The sequence below is a fragment of the Botryllus schlosseri genome, chromosome 5 (assembly GCF_051294905.1).
Source record: "Botryllus schlosseri isolate E-star chromosome 5, Bs_hap1, whole genome shotgun sequence".
In the NCBI taxonomy this organism is placed as follows: Eukaryota; Metazoa; Chordata; class Ascidiacea; order Stolidobranchia; family Styelidae; genus Botryllus; species Botryllus schlosseri.
In genome coordinates, this window is record NC_137240.1 from 23,622,213 (window position 1) to 23,636,742 (window position 14,530).

The 14,530-nt window shown below is 39.2% G+C and overlaps 2 long non-coding RNA genes across 6 annotated transcripts; one reads left to right on the plus strand and one right to left on the minus strand.

Annotated features, from left to right (window-relative positions):
* Window positions 1-1,054: 1,054 nt before the first annotated feature.
* On the plus strand, window positions 1,055-5,599 carry LOC145439442 (uncharacterized). Of its 5 annotated transcripts, none has more exons than XR_013915216.1 (2): window positions 1,055-4,205; window positions 4,667-4,837. It is a non-coding gene; the product is annotated as an uncharacterized LOC145439442 (long non-coding RNA). The 5 variants fall into 5 exon arrangements; XR_013915213.1 differs by lacking the exon at window positions 4,667-4,837 and adding an exon at window positions 5,189-5,599 and having other exon boundaries at window positions 1,064-4,205; XR_013915215.1 differs by having other exon boundaries at window positions 4,197-4,334.
* LOC145439443 (uncharacterized) lies at window positions 4,987-6,930 on the minus strand. Its single transcript, XR_013915218.1, has 3 exons — window positions 6,513-6,930; window positions 6,262-6,430; window positions 4,987-5,155 (listed from the first exon to the last, which is right to left on the minus strand). It is a non-coding gene; the product is annotated as an uncharacterized LOC145439443 (long non-coding RNA).
* Window positions 6,931-14,530: the final 7,600 nt, after the last annotated feature.

The window sequence follows — 14,530 nt, forward strand, 5'->3', positions numbered from 1 at the left end:
TACGAATCTGCGCCGCGTCCATAAGAATAACGCTAGCCGCATGCCAACGCACCCATAAGACATAAGAGCCGCATGCCAACACGAGTTTCCCGCATAATTTACGATATACACATTAACAAAGGTTCATTCACATGACTATTTACTTGATACACATTCAACACCGTGTGAGAGATTCCTATACCCGTAAGTACGATATGCCGACGCATCCATAAGAACACATGGTGAATCACCAGAGATCGCGTAAGAATACATGACAGGCACATCATCGCCACCGCCTATACGCGAAAGTACGACGTGCGACCGGAGCCTATACCTAAAAGTACGACGTGCGAGAGATGCCTCTACCTAAAAGTACGATGTGCCAACACGAGTTTTCAATGCTATATGCGAGAGATGCCTATACCTAAAAGTACGACATGCGAGCGCACCCATAAGAACGCATTACGATGTGCGACCGAGAGGGGGGGTCAAAAAGTACGATATGCCACCACGAGTTTCCAGGCACATCACCGCCGCACCCATAAGAGCCCCAGGCAAATCACGAGAGATCTATACTACTACTGACGCAGCAATGCTGTCCGACGAAATGAGATAGTAGATCAAGAGCAAGGATGTGGCTGCGCGGCGAGAGTGAGATCAGCTGGCGTCGCGGCAATGGCAATGTGCAACGCGTCACAAAGAAACGCTGCGCTGTTGATACTTTTTCTGTGCGCTTCGGTACAAGCAAGCACACCTTACGTGAGGTTCACGTTCGCGTTTTGTGTGTGAACCTCAGAAATTTAGAGGTTCTCGTTCACAAACGAACCTTGGTAGGTTCTGAACTGTGAACCTTTTTCATATAACACAATTTTCACCTCATTATAGCATCTTTGGTTGAAATTTACTGCATTTCAACTGCGGGCCACTCTATGCATGGTGCTGGCAGCATAAAAATCAACACTAAACGAGCATGCACCTTGTTCATCCCAAAAAATTTACTTGCTTTGTCACAAATGTTTGCTCGAAATATCCAGCTTCCCGTTTGCGACTATTTTAGTGACTCGTTGCAGTGAGCTTGACCTGCAGTCACAAAACATCAAGAGTGAAATACGCTACCTGTAGGTAGTCAGCGAATGATGCTTATTTCAACCAATGAGTGAAATTGATATCGTTGTCTGATGGAAAAAATCTAACAAGCGTATGAGGACCATCTCGATTGCATATGTTTATTGTATCATAAAAATCAAATACGTGCGATTGGGTTGTTGGCTACTGCTATATAACTTGTTAATGTGGTAATATCAATATCAATGTAGCTACACTCAGACGCCGAATACATATTGTCCGGGCTGGGCTGGACCGTTGAGGTGTAAGCTTATATTCGCCTGCAAGTCCTCGCCGAAATTATTGGCAAAGCGACGAAAGATATAGTGATTTTATGATATCATTTGATTGCCCCAGTTGATATATTTGGCGACCTTTAAAAAGTAATTACTTTAGCATTGTGGCATTATATGGCCTGAGTCGTTGATGGGTATCGTGTACCATCACTCCACTGATATGTAGGGTTGGGGAATTAGCAATATGAAGTCACGTCACTGACGCAATGAGGTTCACGCTCGCGTTCACATAGAACCTTTCAAAAAGGTTCGCGTTCACACGAAGCTGAACCTTTCAGAGGTTCAGACCATCCCTACTTAATAGTCTACATTGGATATGTCAGATTTTTATGATATCGATTGCCTTAGCCCGCTTTTTGCGTAGGGCTCCAGAGACACGTCATGCTGTTGATACCTTCTATAGGCGCTTGGCTAAAAGCAAGCACACATTACCAGCCTTTCCTTGGCTTGTAAGGGTAGAACTGGGTCCACTGAATGTATTAGGGCCCTACCAATTTTCGCGCAATATCCTTCAACTTACAGATATATTTTGGCTACGTCTAAGTAGTCTACATTGGATATGTCAGATTATTATGATATCGATTGCCTTAGCCCGCTTGTTGCGTAGGGCTCCAGAGACGCGTCGCGCTGTTGATATACTTTCTATAGGCAGAAATTGCGACATACAAGTGGATTACTGCATAGTGTTCTAAGGTGGTGTAGACACTAGCCATGGTTCCGCTTCGGCAGTTTGGGAAGGCAGTCGCCAGGATGCATTCTCTTCCGCTTGAGCATAGGGAAAAGTTGCGTTCTAATCAGATGTAGGAAGTTAATTGGTTAGCGCTGTATGTTTTCTGTGCGCAATTCTTGATGATGAGATATCAATTTATAAATTAAGATGTCAAATTTTGTCGCCGGTAAGTTTTTCAGGCAGTGTAAGCGGCATGTTATCGTGTTACATTGCAACTGGAGTAACCTGTCATAGCTTCCTTGTTAATCTTATCGTTATCATGCTATATGTACGCCAACATGTCTTTTGTATCATATCAGGCAAGTAATATATCCGACGATTCTATAATTTTTCAAAATGCGAGCTGTGACTGGCACCAAGAATCCTATTCAAACAGTCAGACACTTCAGAGAATTGCAAAGTTCAAGGAATCTATTAAAGAGCTAGAAGCTGGGGTACGAGATGCGTATCGGTTACAAGAATTCCATGCCATTGATCGCTTATGAGAGGAAATGAATGGATTCGAACTACAGAAAGGCCCATTACCCCTGAATTACTGATGCCTGATGAAGACATTTTGCTGATGCATTCATCGTGGGAAAATATCTATGCCGGAAGTAACTGACGACGAATTTCTTTTATGAAATTCAGAGTTCATCTTAACACCTTGAATGGAAATCGTTTGGAGTACAAAATGTCAAAATGTGGATGCATGACTATGGTCTGGCACAAAACTGTGACTTTTTATTCAGCAAGAGCAAAGCAAGCTATACCTTGAAGCCTTTGTAATATCTTAAAGATACTGATGATCCTCTTCATTCTCTACTTCTAATCTCTAAAGCAATTTCCAAATATCTATGCTCATTAGAATGAATGAAAAACTTACGGAAATACAGACGAATGAATGTGACAATCTTCTACATCTACACTCAAGGGATTTGCTCAGTATCCGCATCTGAAACCAGCTCGCTCATGGCTAGTTTAAACTGCCAACCAAAACGTGAAAGCTCAAATGCATTTAAGGGATCACCAATCAGCTTTTGAATAAACTTTATTGGATAGTGGGTGAGGATTTCAAGAAGAGAACTGCAAGATAGATATCACTATCTTCACCAGTGAGCTCAGATGCAATTTGTATTACATGTATATGTCGAAGGCTACTATCATGGCTTGAAGGCAGAGATTATATTGTATGTTGTTACCATGGTAATTCCTCTTGGTAAATGGATTTGCAAAAATATATTTCAGCATATATGTAGTAAATGCCTTCATTCGCATCACTTGAGAGATGAGAGGGGATCTCTAATCGCAGGTCCAGCGGTAGATCTTCTTGACATTTTTCATAGTCATACCAACAAGACTTCCAAGTAATAAGCTTCCAACTAGAACCACTTATAGTTACCTGCACTATATTGTGATAGCACTGAATCAAGCACCAGTCCGGGTTCATATTGGCTTTATTAGATATATTCAAGAGATATTGCAGCGAGTCAGCAAAATAGTTGAGACCAGAGGCATACTCAGAGTTGCAAGTTGTATGAGGAAATTTCAACAAGCATATCTATAAATTGTACGATACAATCATAATGATCAAAGTGCAATACTTTTTAGAACTAATCTGACCAAATTAATGCTCTGTTCTGCACAGTTTTGGACAAAAGATTTATGCTATAGAAATGCTTGAATGGAGTCACCTAATGCCATTATGCAGAAACAATTATTCAAGTACGAGTGCTATAGTTTACTCAAGCAGGAACTCAAACATCTCCATCTGATTATGTAAGTTATGTTAAGCACATATATTTCACAAGAACCGACTGATGGATGACAAAGATGCGTGGTTTTCGGCGTTCATATGCAGAGATCAGTTGACACCGACAGAAGATTGAGGAATTTCTAAAAATGAATGAGATGTAAGCGAGCAGCCATACCAAAACTACCTTGGGTCTCTGGCTAACCATCATATTTTTGGCGCTTCGATTAAGGCTCATAACTAGGGCGAAAGACACTTACGTGACCTTTGACACGAACCAATCAGGTTGCAGCAGGATGTAAACAAAGAACAAGGCCGGGCAAGCTTACTATGAGCGCTTATGGAAAAGCGTTGAAAAATGAAGGTTTTTAGCAAAATTACATTGAATTGGGAATAGCTGACTTTGGTGAATGATAATAACGTAGAGCTAGTATGTATTTGCAGTGTTCTAACCTACAATAAACATGAATGGTGGCAAGCACTCGTCAGCATGGTATGTCCAAATAAATGGATTTCTGACAACTTTTCAGATGAAGCAACTATTGCTGTATTATCCTTAGTCGTATACTATACTATAGGACTGTCGTACCGAATAGCATGTATTAGATTAATCTTTAGTCAGGATATGTGGGGTATTCATTATGTGGGCTTTGCGTTATCTGCGTTCTATTTATGGAATCGTATATAGTACAGTCTACAGTCTGCATCATTATCTAGCAAATTACTGTTACACTGGACACTTACTTGTCTGCATATTCAATGATCATATTAATATGATAGGCAATATGATCCGTTCCCAGCTGAAATCGTCATTTTTTGTTCTAGCTCATGTATTGAATCAATCAGGACAAATGCCGGATAAACACTGTGCTAATAGCCTGTGTAACTTGGAGATGGCTACTCAGACCGTTCCTGGTGTGCGCTTGTACCTTTCCCAGAGCCAATAACATGCATGGAAGAATGTAAAATCTGGATAAAGGCATGTGGACTTCCTTGTAGTCATCTGAATTCTCATTTTATTAATAAAATGACATATCTATTATTGTACCAAAAATATTGAATCGTGACATAATTAAGATGAAATAATTCTGTGTTTCAGAATGAATCTAATCTGAAATGCAGTCACACTTGATGCCACAATCGACTTGGTGTGTGTCTCGTTTTATTCCACAGTTTTGCTGCATGATGGTGTGGGTTGAAATTGTTGAGAGCAATATATTCAATAATGAGATGAATAGTTGAAATTGGTAGCGGTGATACGTTGCATGAGTCGGACGAGTACGCCTTGATAGGTGCCTGCACAGCAGTGTTGCTCTGTAAAATAAACATATTATATATTTTATGCAGGCGTGATGGATATCTTTAATGAAGCTGCAGAAAGAGGAAGTCGATGTATAAAACGCAAGAAAATCAAATTTCTGGAAGAAGTAGAAGCACAAAACAGGAAACTCGTACAGGAAAATTACAAATTGACGGACAATTATTGCTAGTGAAGTTCAGTTCTCAGATGAGCATCATAATGTCAAAAGATGCGGAGAAGCTGAAATTTTATGCTAGACTACAATAAATTCTTTATGAATTGCCCAACTTATCCTACTGACGTCAAATTTATAGTAGGCCTATTGCTGTAAGCTTCATTAAATTTCGATTTGGCCATGTAGATATGTGGTTCTTAAAAATGCACCATTTGCATTCATTCATGATTTCTCAAAACTAAAATGATTACTGACTGTCAATAAATCACATACAACTTTGAAAGGATTGATGGATTGTGGTGCACTTACTGTTCACAGAGACCATTTCAGATCGAAATATTAGTGAAATATGTGGGTTCGACAAGAAATGTGAGAAAATGATGGAATTCAGCTATGGTGAACCAGGAAATGCTATCATGGCAGAAAAGTGATTCACCATTGAGTCTGAAATCAAGAAATTGAATCTAGATTTAAATATTCCTGCACATGATTTGTATGCCTGAGCCAGACTGTTCCACAACCAGAAAGATGGTGAGACAACGTATTCATATTGAACAGCTGATCGGAAGAATCAACAAGTATAAAATTTTGTCTGGTGTCCCACTATGCAGCATTGTGTATCAACTAACCAAATATGAACTAAGTGCTTACTCTAATTCAAGATTGAAAATTAAAAATGAATGATACAGCATATTCAGCAATTGTGAAAATTGAGTTCCATTGTGAATATCGTAATGCCTAATAGCATGCTACGGATCGTAATTGTGCGGTGCCATGGTCAATGTGTACCAACAGTGCATGTCTATTCATACTATATTCCAGTGGTTTGCATTGAAGCTCATTTAGATGCCCAATTTGTTGAATGAACAATTCTCCAGGTGAAAATGTTGCAGGATTATGTGTGTTTGGTGGAATGTTATAAAACTGAAGACACCACATACGCACCAAAATCTACCTTGAGGCAGGATTCGATCGGTTGCGAGTACGGTCGAGAGATGGCTTGTCAATCACGATCGAGCTCACTGATGCTGATGCAAATCACAATGCAGTCCTTGTAGCTTCAGGTGCTGGATTGTCTTAATCAATGCATATGCATGAGAGCATATATCAGAACCTAATGTGAAAATAAATCATGGTTACAATCTTACAATATCTATTGCGGGAGTCTCTGACAAAATGTCTTTTTCCTTACTTACCCTGTCTTACAAGTGCAAGACGAATCAATAACGGATTTTCTGAGAATGTGTATTTCCATTGAGTGTGATATCTCTCTTTTCCGCAAGTTGCGATAACATTGGCTGTTCACTAGAATAACACTTCCACAAAGAGTGAATTGTCTCCTCAATCTTTGTCCCTAAGTCGGGTACATAGCGCTCCATGAAATACTTTGTAGCTTTCTCCGCGGTGTTAGAAGAAGATGCTGTTCCACTCAAATCCAGCAATTCGATAGAATCTCCATAGCTTTCAAGTTTCATAATCAATACACTAAAATTGTGATGTGTGGCAGAAGCTGTATTTTATAGCATATATTTCTGAACATGAGATATGCTTGAAAATTTCGCTTTAGACCTGGAGCCTATGAAATCGTCAACATATGCATTACCACAATCCTATAGTATAGTGTACAACAATCGTCGCTTAATCCGAAAAGTTGTCAAAAATCCATGCATTTGAACACAGCACACTCATGCGTACTTGCCACCATTCATGTTCATCCTAGACTAAAAGCTGCAACTACATACTAGCTCTACGCTATTAGTATTCATTAAGGCCAGTCATCCCCAATTCAACGTAATTTTGCTTAAAATCTTCATTTTTCAACGTTTTCCCATAAGAGCTCATAGTAAGCTTGCCCGGCCTTGTTCTTTGTTTACATCCTGCTGCAACCTGATTGGTTCGTGTCAAAGGTCACGTAAGTGTCTATTTTTTTTCACATGTGAAAAAAAGTTGTAGCATTAGGTCAAAAAGTGTCAAAACTTTTTTGCAACCTGCATTTTGTTTGTATCGTACCGATGGGGAACTTATCATTTGACATTTGGCAACTTGTAGCATAGGCTTACCGTTTTAGATAGCCCATTGTCTGCTCATTGTGAATCATAAACATTCAAATGAAGCATGGTGTTATGCTCGACGTACCGCAATATCTCAACTGAGGCAAGACTGCGTGGGCATTGTATGGTTCTTATATCAAGAAGCGCATGATGAAAATTGTGATGTAGACACCATTGCCAGACTGAAGCAACACGGTTTGTTACCAGCAGTGTACGCACAACTTCGGTGTTGTCAGCCAAAAACTACTGCTGTTGAACGTTCTTACTCCGTTCTTGGCAAGCTATTTAGGAAGGGGACAGACTCTTTCTACCCGTGAATGTAGGAAAGTATCTTTCGTTTCATTTCTAACATAATGCGTAGTGTAAGAATGTAACTGTTGGAATTCTTCATAGGGTCAGTTTTCACTAAAACGAAGTTTTTTCATGTAAAAATTTGTCAGTTTTTGAGGCAAAAAAGTTATGTTTCAGGCCAAACTACTTCGTAATGACAGACAGTTCCGACCAGAAATGAAGATGAGCATTACAATTCTAACATTATGTGGGTAAACACCTAATTTGCATACGCTAGGTCAAATTTGGTCAAAATCAAGATTTTTAGGGTCTAAAATGTAAAAATTATGATTTTTTAGGTATAAATCTTCCGTTTTTAAGGTTAAAAAATTGCCCTACTCATAACATTTAGTTAGTGGTTGTCAGGAACGAAGTATTTCTACATTTTCAAAGTAGGCTACATAAGTAAACGTTTTGCCTATCTGCACTATTTATTCAGGTGGCTATGTCTTGGAATAGCCTACTTCCAGTTCTACCTGGAATAGTTTTCAGTCAATAGTCCTTTTCACAATATGGATTTCGAAAAGTATAAATTTGATTTGGGAAAAGTTTGCATCACATCCTACAAATTTTCTTAAGAACCACGTCCACGTGATGTAGCCGTATAAAGGTAAATGAATAGATTTTCGAGGAATCTACCTGTTACATCATGCTGGTATTGAAATGAACTCAAATATTTTCAGCTGGCACTCTCGTCAGGGGTAACCGTCTGTAGTCGAGTAGATATTTACACCCTTATCTCTATTTCTACTTGAGCAGCAGAGCTGACTATTTTGTCCACCTCTGCATATAGTACTTCAAGTGCTGTGGTAACCGTATTTTGCATATGCTCTATTGATCTCTCTTTGAATTCCACTTCTAGGATGTTAGAATTTTGCGACAAATCTTTTTAACATCATTTGTTTAAAGCAGGGGGAGCAACCGTTTTGCTATTCAAGGCCGTATTTCAATTACTTATGTAGCCTTCGGCCGCATCCCAAGTCATGTCCGCCAAATAGGCCTACCCATGTTTACGGTCGCAAGCACATAGTACTAAGTGAATTACTGGTTGACGGCCGCATAAATTTCTCACTTCGGTCGCAGGACTTTGCAGACATGCATTCCATGCACAAACATCGGGGAAATGTAATTTTCTATTGTACTATTCACGCTTGACACCAAAAAATCACATTTTCAAATATTTGAATAAAGTTGTTTCTATGCCGGACATAATTTTTTCAATTAATGAGTTATAGACATCATGCGAGAGCATGCATCATGACATTGTAAAACTGTCAGGATATAATATTGCAGCTAGTGAATCTTTGACGTGCCACTATTTTATGTAGAATTTTTGAAAACCTACTGAAGATTGATTTGATATCAGAGCATTTGAGCGGTGTAGCCTAATCCTGGTTTTGATATAATCGTGATAAGTATAAGCTATTGTTACTGACACTGCCCAAATCAAATTAAATCAGCGTTCGATTTTGCCTTCGATTATTGTTGGAACATATCAATAACATCTTGAATATAATCATTATTGAGCCATAGTAACAGCATTGCTTCTTAGCCTTTTTAGCGATCGTACCCGTTGTGCTTCCAATACGATTTTTCATAGCCCCTGTCCATTTTCAACACAATTGCTTATAGTACATTTTAAGATCAGATGGCCCATTCACATGAAATCGAGGGTAGCGCGAAGACTATTTTCCAGTTGCATAAGTTGGCCATGAAAATATTCCACAGCATATAGGCTTAATTCCACAATGCATCTCGTAGAGATGACCTTTTTTTTTTTTTTTTTTTAGTCATCCACCTGGCGAAGTGGAGTAAATAACGTTATTATTTTGAGATCTGAGCGGAAAAGATGACACAAAGTGGGTGAAATTAACCGATTTTTGAGAATTTCACTCCGGTTTTGCAAGTTGCAAATTTCTGAAAAAGTGTCCTCTTTTTTGATTTCCAAAATATGGTAAGCCTACCTAACATGTAACCAACTATACGTCACGGGGGTCACAGAATACCAATGGTTGCCATACTGACCTGATTAGATAGCTCTCTAGTCCTTTGATATGTTAATACTCCCCATGACAGTTTCATAGATCGTTGCGTCCGTGGGATTACCAAGTCACCGTCCCGAGTCGCAAGTCTTTCTCTAATTTTAACGTTTGATACGACTCAACTCGAGTCATTTTTATTTAATTACCCAGTCAATCCGAAATCGAGAAATTTTACGAAAAGTCGCACCAAATCAAATCACAATTTTCAGTCACGAATCATCAACGGATAATGATTTATCAGCATGAACTAAAAATGTGACGAAATAGCTGATCTTCTACCGCATGGTAGCTTTTAAAAGTGATGGGATAGTAAAGTTTTTTGAGATTTCAGTGATTTTATAGTAGTTTTAGCGTGAAATTCAAGTTATTATATCGAAAAAAGATATAAGACACTTGAATATATTGTTGAATACTTGAAATTCCAAAATGCCGTCGCGGGCCGCAGAAAATGCTCTCGCGGGCCGCGTGTTTGAGACCTCTGTATTATAGAGAGAGAGAGAGAGATAGTAGTAAGAGATAATCACACAGAATGCTCTCTTATTCGATACTTCATGTTGGCGACGTCATCTTTTGTGATACGATTGTTGATATACAACTGACGAATGTCAGCCGAAAGTATTCGGGTACATTTCAATATGAATAAACCATTAAATTGCATATTGAAGTTCTGTACCTTATAGCAGCTCTTCACGTATGAAATAATGGAAGAATATCAGAATTAAGTTGAAACACTCATGTCATAATTGAAAAGTATAATACATTGGAGTTACAACGACAACACAAATTCAACGACATAAGAAGTTATGCAAGAATCAACGAGCAAATCGGCAATACGAAAATTCACTTTTAATTGGGAACATTTATCGATAAGAAATCTGCGATGAAAATCATATTTTCGACAAACTCCACTTTCTTATCGGATATTTAAATCCAATGTGTGCCATGAAAATTACATTCACAGTTATATCGGCGGGGAATTGTCGAATATATATAAATCAAAATTATATCCGCTATGGATTGAATGGGGAGTGTGCGACCTACCGCCGTTGGGTTGTATGTGACCAAATAAAATTTGTCCGGGCTAAACTCAATTGTGCCTGAATAACTCACTAAATACGCTTATTTCATTTTGTACATATTTTACAATTTTCTTCGATAATCTGAAAACAAACTTGTGCTTCGTGCGATTTACCGTTAGGTACTGACGATGGTTACGAGTAGTCCCATTCCACATTCGATTGATCATTTTTCCATCACAGTTATCTATTCCTATATATATACGGGACACTGCACACTGCACAGTGTCGAGATATAACACGTTACAAGATGTATATCCCAGCATCGGGACGGGACGCATGTTCAGCGTAGAGGTGGTCTGAAACGATGTACTTCTACTTTTCGAAACACTTCAAGTTGGCATTCCTTACTTGGACTACTTTTTCAAATGGTAGTGATGTTTGACTACTTCTACTAACGACATGACAGTATCTCGTTTTTAGGCAAAACTATACGCCCAGAATACTTATTTACTTTACTTCTACTTTTACTTGAGTACCAACGATGACTACTTTGACCACTTCTGTCTCAGCGTATGGATTACGCCCTATATAAATATGGATAAATGTGGACATAGAGAACCCGTGAAGTTTCGACATAAATTATTTAGATCTAACTAGCGGTAAACTACTGGTAAGGATTGCTAAGGTTTCCATGTATCAGCCCATACAAGGCACGATGGCAGCAAGATTCGCCACATTTTGATCGGTCCAACATCAATCGAAGATCCGAGTCGCAAGAATCACCACCCCCAGTATTTTGATTATGTTTGCTGTTGTATGGTATGCGCAAGTGGTTAGCAGTAATAAGATACTTTATTTTTGGGACATTCTTAAAAGTTACCATATTTTTAGATCCGAAAACGAGGACATTAATACTATGTTGACTAAGAGCAAGGTCATCACTTTGTCCCGACTTTCGAATTGCCCACTTTTTTACGATGCTTCTCTGGTGTTGACTAATAAAGGGTTATCCTTCTCATCTAAGATCCCGAAATGCCCGTCGCAACGTATTTTTCGTCGGTTGTCTTGCCAACTCTGGCGTTCGCTGCGTCGGACTTCAGTTTTTGAGCGCCTTTTAGAACTTTTTCGAGTGAAAGATAGGACAAATTCCCATAAAAGAGGACATTTAGGCGTCTTCCGATGACACTTTCAATTTATTGAAAAAAGAGGACATAAGTTCTCTTAAGTTTACATATGGTAACCCTATTTAAGTAGATTTTTCCCACTTGCACTGGTGCAGTGTGCTGAGCGACACACTCACGACAGCAATGGTTGTTAGTTCTAGTCTCTGCTCCGCCGTCATTCTATGTGTCGGGGGTTTATCTGGAAGCCCTTTCACTGCGTATGCAGTGGCGTACGAAATGCCCAGATGGATCAAATAATTTCGAGCTTCGAAAATCGGCAGCAAAAGACGCTGACAAGCACGCATTGGAGAGAAAGACAGATATGAGGATGAATGAATGAGTGAGTGAAAGTCGTGGAAAATTAAACATATAGGCCTATGTATTATATATATATCGAAATTTTCGGTCAGCACAAGGGCGGTCGTTTTCGGCCATTAAGGTCTTCTCGCTGTTGATCGTTCTGGCACACTCCTCAGCGTTGCATGTTACATGGCTTATAACTTCTTCTGTCTTGGTGCGTCGTGGCGCGGTAGTGGTCGACGACTCGACGTCGAAGTGCTCATTTTTATAAATCATGCGTGTTTTTTGTTGGGGGACGGGCACCCAATAATCAAGATATTGGGCAACATTAAATTCCGCGCAGCGCCCTGGGTAGGTGCTGGCACAACCGTTTCCGCGTCTACTTTCTTTTGAATTGACCTTTTTTTCGCGTCAGCCTATGCAGAACAAGCCGTCTTCGTGTGCCTTTTTTACCGTGTAATTAAATATAAATATATCACTGGACGTTCTAACATTTTCGCCCCCAGTCGCCCCCTCTGGTGTTTTCGCCCCCTTGTTTTTCAAAAACGCCCCTCGGGGTCGATATCGCCCACGTTGAAAACCACTGATATAGCACATACAATAACTATATCGTCAATTAGTCGAGTGGTCCTCGGGCGCGATTCACGCTATTTTCAATAGTGAAGTCCTAACTCGAAAAGACTCCGAACTCTTACCCCTCGTTTTTACTACCGTCCTTAAAATATTGGGGACGCCAGCCTTGGGCAATTTTTGAAAAAGGCGCTGCAGGAGAAAAGGTTAAGAAACACTGGTGTATATGAACACAGTAGGCGAATCACTAACAACGCCAAAACAACAGCAATTTACTTCTTACAGGTTGAATTTCATGAAGTAGAAAGCAGTTTAGAGGTATATGTTTGAATCACGATTACGTGTGTAATTGTCATGCCAACTGTCTGAAATATCCCCTGTATCACTGTAATTGAATTGTATTTCTAAAATTGCACTTATTTGTAGTGTCGTTGGTCATTTGGCGTTGGTCGTTAAGAAAAAATATGCAATTTCGGAAGTAGAAACCTCCCATTAATTGCTAAAACTACTTGCTTCAATACATTTTCACATTTATTTTCTACTTCCGCTTGAAGTTTTTGGCATGTAGACTCATTGGAAATTGCTACGTCTAGTTTCTCTTGAAACGCTGTCTAGTGTGACCTCCTCTGCACTCTTTATAGATCGATGCATCGTATTCATCGTGAATGCCATTTATACCGTCCATGCCATTGATTTTTTATAACTAATTACCACGTTTTTGGCTACTTCCCCGCATATGCTCCATTTTACTAGATGCCTAGATATCCGAGGAGAATATGAATTCAGCACAAATTTATAAGAATTCCAAATTCGCATTGGAATTCGCAAAACCTGCCAGCGAAATTACCAAAACAACATGACGATTTTACCAAGCTACACACCGCTCGCGATACCAAGCTGTAACACCTCATATATTTTGGTATCTTAATAGAAGGACGCGTCTACGGGTCGGTGTGACTAAAAAGAGTTAACTATGTTTCTTGTTTACCATTTTTTGAATATAATTACGTTGGATAAATATTATATTTGTACTTTGACTCTAAATTCCTAATTGACTAATATTAACACATCCACCCAGAAGCTTGTGTTAACCACGTAATTTATTGCTTTCAATTTATGAATTATTAGAAGTTAATACACCGCCAAATATAGTGCAAACTTTTGACTTGGCTCGCCAACGTATTGCGCAGTGAATTGGGGAGTGTGCACAGACCCGTCAAAAATTAGAGGGAACATTGACCCCCACCCCCGCCCCTAAGTAGACCGCAGCAAATTTCGACATAGATTCATGTTCAAGCAATATTGTCAATAAAAATAATTACAAATAATATGCCGCGTCACAGCCTCACTGTCTCAACGTAATAAGGCCAAAAATAATAAAGACGAATGTATTGTGCAAATAGAAAATCAATAGCCGCCTTAAAGCAAAATCAGCGATAATATCCTCAAATTCAAGTTTTTGAACGAAGTCTCTTTCTATAGACAGAATGGATAGAGCTGATAGCCGATCATCATTCATGGTAGAACGTAAATAAGTCTTAATCAGTTCGAGCTTTGATAAAGCTTCTCACACAGCTCGCAATTGAAACACCAATGGTCAGATAAAGTTTCAGACACGAGCATAAATATGGTGTCGAATCAAGTAGCTTTGCATTAATTAACCACTGTAAAACATCAAACGCTGTTGCACTATGATCAAACGTGGTTTCGCTGCTCCGCACCATAGTCCTGTAGAATTT